Consider the following 10259-nt stretch of genomic DNA (forward strand, 5'->3'; position numbering starts at 1 on the left):
ACGTATCTATTTTGTAAACCAATTTCTAGATATTTCCTCTTTCAGATCCAGTCTGTAGTTTTCAGCTGCTAGATTGGGATTAATTTGTTATGTAGCAATATGTAACCAATGCATTTTATCTTACCTATTTTTATGCTTTTCTTTCTTGACTTCTTTTGAATAAATCAATTTTTTAATCACTGTTGTTTTTCTCTGGTAATTTAGAAATTATACGTCGTTCTTTTATTCGTTTAATTATTATCCAAAGTTACAACTTGTGTATTAACATATCAATGTCTACAGTTAGCACCTTTATTTTCTCCCAAATATAAGGACCTTAAAGAAAACTTTTCAATTCAACTTATCCCCTTCCAACTTATATACTATTATGGGGTGTATTATAATTTATTATTATTATTACATTCCACAATTATTTTAGTTTGCCTTTTAATTCTTCGTTTATTATTACATCTCAACTCTTCCATATAGAATCAGTTTTATCCTGATTGAAATGCATCATCTGTTACTTTTCTTTTTAATAGAGATGGTTCTCACTATGTTACTCAGGCTGGTCTCCTGGGCTCAAGTGATCCTCCCACCTCGGTCTCCCAAAGTGTTGGAATTACAGTTGTGAGCCACTGCGCCCAGCCTGTAATTTTGTAATAAGGGTCCACTTATAGAAAACTCTTTCATTTGTTTAAAATTATTTCATTTAAAAATATATACAAGATAACATTCTTTTGATTTTCATCGTTGATGTTTGGAACTTAGTTATGACTGTCTAAATATTGGCCCTTTGAAGATTATCCTTTTTCCCTTTTTCTTTGATTTTCTGAAGAGATGTTTATGATATGTCTAGGTGTGGAGCTCACTCCCTTATATCTCCTTCTGAAACTCAAGAAAAATATGAAACATATATCTTTAATCTCTCATTAGAATTTATTTTCCTTTTATTTTCTTCCAAGTTGTATTGTGGATTATTTCTATGGGGGTTATAATTTTGCTTGTTACATTTATTTTATTTCTAACATTATATTTCTCATTCAAATATGGAAATATGCTGTCAATTTTATTTTTACTTTTCTATTCTACTCACAGGTATTTTAGATGTGTTTTTTTGTTTTTTTTTGCTTTTTTGTTTTTTGAGACAGGGTCTTGCTCTTATCACCAGGCTGAAGTGCAGTGGCGATCTCAGTTCACTGTAACCTTCGCCTCCCAAGTTCAAGCGATTCTCCTGCCTCAACCTCCCAAGTAACTAGGACTACAGGCACGTGCCACCCTGCCCAGCTAAATTTTGTATTTTTACTACAGATGGGGTTTCACCATGTTGGCCAGGATGGTCTTGATCTCCTGACTTCGTGATTCCCTGCCTCAGCCTCCCAAAGTGCTGGGATTACAGGCATGAGCCACTGCACCTGGCCCTAGATGTGTTTTATGTTTTAAAACATAGTCATCATAACTGATACATAATCTGCATTGATAATTCCAACCTAGGAAATTTTTGTGGCTGTTTCTCTTTGGTTTTTTGATGATTTTCATTCACAAGGTCTTGACTTTGCAAGAGTTGCTATTTTTAATTGTGTAGTGGTCATTTACTTTACAAATAATTTGTACAAATAATTTAAAGTCTGGGATACAGATACTTTGTTCCAGAGATGAGTGTGTTTGCCTCTTCCAGTTACCTGGGGTACCAGTAATCTAGGATGACCTTAAACAAACCCAAGCCCAAGCCCACAGCTCCAGATTCCCTTAACTAACAGACATATATAAGAGCTTGTTTGCTTGGGATTCATTCATTCTTCCTCGCTTATAGTGAGGACGTCTTTCCTTACACATTCCATCTTTATGCAAACCCTAAGTTTTGAATTGTCTTGCTTGCCCATGAGGCTGTCAAAACAGAAGTTCACATTGCTCAGCACCAAAAGTGCTGTCAAGGAAAAAGCAGTTGCCATCTTTTCTCTCTTCTCCTTTTCCCATTTCCCCTTCAATTTTAGCCTTGCAATGTCTCACTACTTTCTAATCTCTTCGATGTTTTTAAGTCTTTTCTCCTGCATTCAGAGGAAAGATTTATCCAATAATACAGCCCATTATCTCAGGAAATTATAAGTCACCTAACCACCTACTTGATCCATCTGCTAAATGTTAAAAAAGATTTTAAGAAAGTAAACAAATATTTTTAATAACAGCCTAGCCTCAGATAGGTTAGAATGACTAGTGTGTGTTTATGTATGGCTATTGTGTGCTTATTCTCAGTATGGGTTTAAGCCTATAAACCCTTACTGCAGAAATAAAAAATACTTGATTTTGTTTTTCTACCCTAAGGAATTCCCATTTATTTCTTTTGTGACAGAGACACTTGTCTTACTGGTACTTTTATTAAGCAACCCGATAAAGGTTTGCCTTTTCTTACAGAAACTTTACTCTTCTTATCATTTATACTCTTCAGTGGGGGGGAGGGAAAGCAGAAATAATGGAACTCAAAACCAAAATTAGCAAAATTCTTAGAAATCCTTGAACTCCCATGTCCTACAGCATTGCCATTAGTTTTAATATTTATAAGGTCAATCCCTTCACAACCCCACAGATTCTACTCCTATTAACTAATAACAGATTACCTCAAGAAATGTAGACATTTCACCCCCAAACTTAAATTCTACCAAATTACAATGAAATAAGATTAATTACTACAAGAGAGTCATATGATACATCCAGCTCTGTAAGCAACAGGTATGAACTACCTTTTCTAACTACCCACCTAAAGCCTCTGTGTAATCAACAATTTGGAAATTTAGTCTCCAAAAAAGAGACACCACTGAACAACTGCCCTCGAGTCCTGATGAAGACGACCTTATCAAGGACCATTAACAACTGACACAAGAGTAAAACCACAAAATATTGCTCCTCACTCTCATGCTTCCCAGCTCAAAAAAGACACGTACCTTTTCCTTGACTACTTGACATCCATTCCATCTGGAAATCCTAAACTGAGGATTCTCAGGAATCTTCTAGAAGATGTTGATTTCTGAGGCAGACAGCTTTTGCCCAGGATAACTAGAATGAGTAGCAAACCTCAAAATTGAACACCTTCTGCCCAAGGTGGAACAAGATTAACTTCTGATTCCTCAACACCTTTTCCAGCCTATTGTTCCATTTTGGTGCCCTCTGAAACACTAGTAGGATTTTCCTTATTTTCATCCACTTATTTCTGACCCCTGCTGGTCTCCTACCACTTAAGGAAAAATAAAACTCTCCTACACATTTTTCCTCGACTATAGTTAACCACTGAGCCAAATAGGTGCTGGATCTATCACCTTTTACCTGACATGCCTGACAAAATTTAGTAACTAATTCTTTACATACTTCAGAAGCCAAATTCCCTTTAATAGGGCCTTTCTAGTATATACATTTCCCCAATATCATCAATCCCAATATTCAGTCTTGCAAATAATAGACCTTGAACTCACATTGACAAATTGCTTTTGCTGACATTGACACAATCCTATCAGTAAGACCTAGTCAATCAAGAATAAACATGAATATGGGGGCTATTCTGACTGCGATAGTCAGTTTGTTTTCTTCAGAGACACCTCAGCCTGTCTTGCAGGAACTGTTCAACCTCATGCTAGGATTTGTCCAACTCAAGGGACACAAAATTGGCGCCCATCTCTTGCAATAAATAATACTTATACTCCCCACACAATCTATGCTCCACTAAGATATTACTCTGTGTACCTGACTACCACATATAATGTACCCTGTCTATTTTGTAGTCATTGTTAGAGATTTTCAGATATTTAAAACTACCATCCCTCCAGGAAATCACATTTCCTTAAAAATAATACCAGAAGCTTCCAAAATACAGCAAGTGCAGGTTATTTGAAGCAACTTCCAAGAAGGATAACAGATTCATGCTTCATGAGGACTCTATAGCTACAGTTCCCACAGTAGGTATAATACAATTATAAAAAGTGGCCCAGATCTTGTCTCTAATCTTATTGGAAGACACAAAATGACACTACTTCTGCTCTGAAAGCCCAACTCTCTGGTCTAAATCAATTAACCACAACTGTCAAAGACCGTCATATAGTGGTTGATTTTCTCTTAGCTGGCCAGTGGGGAATTTGTACTAGAGCAAATACTATTATTCCACCTATATCAATACCACAGAGCAAATAGAAAAGTCTGTCACAGAGCTTTTTTAAAAAAATCAGCTGATTCTCTAAAACAGGCCCAGCTAGATTCTGGGATATGTTTACTTGCCTTGCTATTATAATGTAGGGCTTAGTTTCAAGATCTATTACAAAGACTAATAACATTTTTTTTTCTAAAGTTGACTATGTTACATTTTACCAATATATCTGCTGCAGAGCCTTAAATACTACCATACAGCCGTTGTCTCATCAATAGGTCAACAACTCATCCCACAGCACAATGAGAGATTAATCCTGGATCACTAGATTATGTTCAGTGAGCACTGTTCTAATATTAATTAACAAAACTTGGCAATGATGAAAATCTGGATATCATAGGTCAGTGTCTTATACTGTGACTTCATCTGTCCTTGGCCAAAAGAGGAATGGAGAAATTAAAAACAAACAAAGAAACAAAAACTGCCTCTGACATTTAGAAGCTGCCTGGCACTCACAACTAATCCATGTTTTCTCCTGGGTAAATAATCTCCTAAATAATCTCACAGAAATTCAATCTCAGACAAGGGTACCCTGAAACCATGATAAAAGGGACCAAGCAAGGCCACTTCATAATTTCTTAATTTTGTCTAAGCACAGATTAAAACAAGGTCATCATGTCACCTACAAAATACCAAGCATACTCCCTTTGGATCAAAATGAATAACTGCTGTGTCTCCCCACCATGTGGATAAGGTTTATTGAAATACCCAATTCTCTACACTTCCTTAGACTCCCCCCAAATTACTCCATCAAGGTGCAAATTCAATTGTAGATTCTAACATCTTTTTACTGAGACCCCCAGTACCCCCATGGTGTATGTTCCCTTGGCTGCAATGAGTAATGAATTTTATTTATTTAACTTCAGGTACATTTCTGGTAGTCTTTTGCTGAAGTACATTGACATAGATAATGTCAAATTTGTTTTTCCAAACAAATTGATTTTTCTAAAACAAAACTGTTTAATGACCAGCATAACTCATAGAAAACCCTATCGCGATTGCAAAGCTAGATCAATGAATAAAGACTTATAATAGATCGGTGGTGGGGTGGTGAGATAAGGGACAATTTTGAAGGCTCCATGCTTGTGGCTAAGTCAAATTTACAGACACATCATTTAACAGCCAGTGGTAAGAAATTTCATTCTCTATTGACTCATCTCAAAAAGGATTAAAGCAATTCGAGCATAACCTAAATTAAAAACTTCTCAAAAGCCTCTGCTTCCATTCCCTTGTGCTCCTGCTTGGAAATCTTGCATAAGGCAAACCCTAGACTCTCTCCTACAACCCAAACACAAGGACTTCTTCTCCTTCTCCCCCCAGCCTTTTATTATGTAAATCATTTTAGCCTCTTCCACCCGGGTTTCAAAAGGGTCAGGAAAAAGGAGCAAGGCCAATGAAGAATTCCCACTAGCATTTGGGGGGAAAGCGGGCTATGCAGAACATTCGGAAGTTAATCATCTTTTTCCCCTCCCTAAACAACTGATTGAAGGATAATGATATCAAGAAGTTAAGTCTGGCAAGAGTTTTCAACCTCATGAAGATGATTTCTATGGCAAACTGCTTTAATCTCACTCAACATAAGTTATCCCATATTTGAAAATTATTTTGTTTCCTTAGAAAGATTAATAAAGAAAAACCAAATTTAAAACTATTTATAGGATATCAAATATTGTTAACACCCACACACAAACCTAAGTTTCAAGTCAAGAAGTGTAGCCGTGATGACATTACTAGAATGTCACCTCCCCATCAAAAGTTAAACGACTTCGAATCCAAAATCACATTTGTGGAGTCACAGCTAAAAAGAGGTTGGTGGAATCTTAAGTAATTATTGGTCTGTCATGATAAACGGTATCAAGAATTATGAGTCATATAATAAAGGTATCACTTCACTGACACTAATCACATTCTTATGGTTGTAAAAAGCAATCGTTACTTCTTATTTAAATGGGAATAAAAGACTTTGACATTACATTGGATTTTTCATAACCTTCGGGGGTACTTTTTAAACTTCATTTGATTTGCTTGACTTTATGGAATGAACAGTTTATAAACAAGAAAACAAGCTTTTCGATTCACCATCTGCAGCGGAACCACCATTAAAATGCAGATTTTTATAAAATCTCTTACAGAGAAGACCGCCACTCTGGAGGTTGAACCTTCAGACACAATAGAAAATGTAAAGGCCAAGATCCAGGATAAGGAAGGAAATCTTCCTGGTTAGCAAAGACTTATCTTTGCTGGCAAGCAACTGGAAGGTGGATGATATGGTTTGGCCCTGTGTCCCCACCCAAATCTCATCTTGAATTGTAGCTCTCATAATTCTCATTTGTTGTAGGAGAGACCCGGTGGGAGATGATTGAATCATGAGGGTGGTTTTCCCCATACTATGCTCATGGTAGTGAGTAAGTCTCACGAGATCTGATGGTTTTATAAGGAGTTTCCACTTTCACTTGGTTCTCGTTCTCTCTTGTCTGCCACTGTGTAAGACGTGCCTTTCGCCTTCCACCATGATTGTGAGGCCTCCCTAGCCACGTGGAACTGTGAGTCCACTAAACCTCTTTTTCTTTACAGATTACCCAGTCTCGGGTAGGTCTTTATCAGCAGCATGAAAATGCACTAATAAAATGGACATCCTTTGTCTAACTACAACATTCAAAAGGAGTCTACTCTTTGTCTCATGTAGAGACTTTGTAGTGGCTCTAAGAAAAGGAAGAAGTCTTACACCGCTCCCAAGAACAACAAGCGTAAGAGAAAGAAGGTGAAGCTGGCTGTCCTGAAATACTATAGGATGGATGACAATGGCAAAATTCGTCGCCTCTGTTGGGAGTGCCTTTCAGGTCCTAGAGTTTTTATGGCTAGCCACTTTGACACATTCTTGTGGCACAGGGTTTCTGGCTTATCACTTCAACAAACCAGAAGACAAGTGATTGTGTATGAGTTGATAAAAAACATGAACTAACAACAATAACAAAAAGAAAACTAAGTATACATCTTTCAACTGACAAAGCCAAAATGTAGGGAGCAAGAATAAACTATCAAGGCAACAATAGTCCTCATTTTCTTGCTTCTGAATCTCCCACTAAAATCTGCAATTTAGTAGGGCATCTGGTTACTGTTGATGAATTGCTTTAACAAAAAGTCACCCCTGCTTCCTTGGCGAGAGCAATTTTCATGATTTAAAATTCCATTGGAGGAAAAAACTATTACTAGGTTTACCATGTTGCTAAATATGTTCAGGAAAATCCACGGAATTTTTGTACAGAAGGAGTACATTTTATTCAAAAGAAACTTCATGTGAATCTTTTCATCAAGAAAGTTGCCCCATCCCCATCCTCTACCTACAGTTTTTCTTTTCTTTTTTTTCTTTTTTTTTTTTTTAGACGGAGCCTTGCTCTGTCGCCCAGGCTGGAGTGCAGTGGTATGATCTTGGCTCACTGGCTTACTGCAAGCTCTGCCTCATGGGTTCACACCATTCTCCTGCCTCAGCCTCCCGAGTAGCTGGGACTACAGGTGCCCGCCACGACGCCTGGCTAATTTTTTGTATTTTTTTTGGTAGAGACAGGGTTTCACCATGTTAGCCAGGATGGTCTCGATCTCCTGACATTGTGATCAGCCCGCCTCGGCCTCCCAAAGTGCTGGGATTACAGGCGTGAGCCACCGCACCCGTTCTACCTACAGTTTTTCTTTGTGATATTTGAATTTTCAGATATTCAGCTTTTTGAAAGAGGGGCAATTAATCAAAAGTCCGTGAAAAAGAGACAGGGAGAGTATAGCAACAGCAACAAGAACAGTCAGGAAAAGGTTCAGGTTACCCTGCTGGTTGGCTGTGCCCGTTAAATCTGTGCTCTGGAAGTAAGCAGAAGGCTCCTAGTTCCCTTGGTATAAGTAACACAGGGGACAGTCAGGACATTGAGTTTCTACTGGCAACTGTCACCCTTCAATCATTAGAAACACTTTGGGAGGCCGAGGCAGGCGAATTACTTGAGGTCAGGAGTTTGAGACCAGCCTGGCTAACATGACGAAACCCTGTCTCTACTAAAAATGCAAAAAATTAGCCAGGCGTGGTCCGTGCCTGTAATCCCAGCCACTCAGGAGGCTGAGGCAAGAGAATCTCTTGAACCCGGGAGGTGGAGGTTGCAGTGAGCCGAGATCATGCCACTGCACTCCAGACTGGGCGACAGAGCAAGACTCTGTCTCAAAAAAACAGTCATTGTTAATGAAATATCTCTGTAAAAAGAAAAGCATTCTTTTAGGTCATTAATTTGCCATGCCCTGCAATTTGTTTGTGATTTGTGATAACTGGGTGGTAGCACAATTTGGTTTGTCAGAGCCAAGATTTGGATGAAGCAGGTTCACTGTGCACTGATGACCAATGTGTCTGAGTCCAGCGAGGCGAAACACCCACACATACAAGTTACATGAAGCAGGTCTTTACTTACAGGTAGACAGTGAGAGACAGCAGAAGGCTAGGAGTCATTCTGAGCTGGCCCCTCAAACTCAGGAAAGCTGCTCATTTGCGTCGCCTCATTTGCACAGCAACTCAGGAACTGTGAAAGGTTGCATGCATCTGAGCCGGGTCAGTCCAAAGCCACCTGGAGAACTGTCCTGCAGATTATTGGTCCAAGATCCCACCTCAATCAATGACACTGCACAAGCTACTATGCGTATACATTGGGCACATTTATTTTTTGCTTTTTAGTTTAAAATTTTTCCAACAGATACTGTTACCAGAAAGGGGTCCTGATCCAGACACCAAGAGAGGGTTCTCAGATCTGCAAGAAAGAATTCAGGGCGAGTCCACAGAGTGAAGTGAAAGCAAGTTTATTTGGAAAGTAAAGGAATAAAAGAGCGGCTACTCCATAGACAGAACAGCCCTGAGGGCTACTAGTTGCCCATTTTTATGGTTATTTCTTGATTATATGCTAAACAATGGGTGGATTATTCGCACATCCCCTTTTTAGACCATATAGGGTAACTACCTGACGTTGCCATGGCATCTGTAAACTGTCATGGTGCAAGAGGGAGTGTGGCAGTGAGGACGACCAGAGGTCACTCTTATCACCGTCTTGGTTTTGGTGGGTTTTGGCCAGCTTCTTTACTGCAACCTGTTTTATCAGCAAAGTCTTTATAACCTGTATCTTGTGCCGACCTCCTATCTCATCCTATGACTTAGAATCCCTAACCATCTGGGAATGCAGTCCAGTAGGTCTCAACCTCATTTTACCCAGATCCTGTTCAAGATGGAGTTGGTCTGGTTCAAACATCTCTGACAATACTACAGTACAAAGACCAAAATAATGAATCTCCATGTGCTCATCACCCAGTACGGTAGGTTGAAAAATAGCTCCCAAAGATATCCAGGCCCTAATCCATGCAACCCTTGAATGTTTCTTTATATGGAAAAAGGTTCTTTTCAGATGTGATTACATTAAGGATCTTGAGACGAAGTGAGCAGCCTGGATTATCCAAGTGGGTCCTTTTATGTAATCATACATATCCTTCTAACAGGGAGGCAGAGGGAAACTTAGCTTCAGATGAAAGAGAAGAAGCCATTTGATGGAAGCAATGGGAAGCAGAGTCAGAAGATGCAATGCTGCTGGCTTTGAAGATGGAGAAAGGGACCATGAGCTAAGGATGCAGGGAATACAGCTCAGGATGCAGGCGAAGTCAAAGAAATGGATTCTCAACTAGAGCCTCCAGAGGGAGCAGTCCCTGCAGGCACCACACCTGCAGACCAGTGAAACTGATTTTGCCCTTGACCTCCAGAACTACTGGAGAATAAATAAGTGTTGACTTAAGTCACCAAGTCTGTGGTAACTATTGCAGCAGTCATAGGAAACTAATACTCCAGTTTCAACTATTATCAAATTTTGATGTCTGACACACACACACACACACACACGCCCCAACAGACACTCCATTGTCTTATTTTGAAGCACATCACATGTACAATAATACTTTATCCATAAATACTTCATTTTGTTTTATGAAACAATATGAACTCAAACAAGAAAATAAGCACAGCCACAATAACACAAATAAAAATAATTAACAAAAAGTTATTAATATCAAATATCCCTTTGTGTTT

General features: G+C 38.8%; 1 pseudogene; it reads left to right on the forward strand.

Moving 5' to 3' along the window:
* The first annotated feature begins 5957 nt into the window (after window positions 1-5957).
* On the forward strand, window positions 5958-7516 carry LOC108581429 (annotated as a pseudogene).
* Window positions 7517-10259: the final 2743 nt, after the last annotated feature.

Source organism: Papio anubis, chromosome 10, assembly GCF_008728515.1.
Source record: "Papio anubis isolate 15944 chromosome 10, Panubis1.0, whole genome shotgun sequence".
NCBI classification, from domain to species: Eukaryota; Metazoa; Chordata; class Mammalia; order Primates; family Cercopithecidae; genus Papio; species Papio anubis.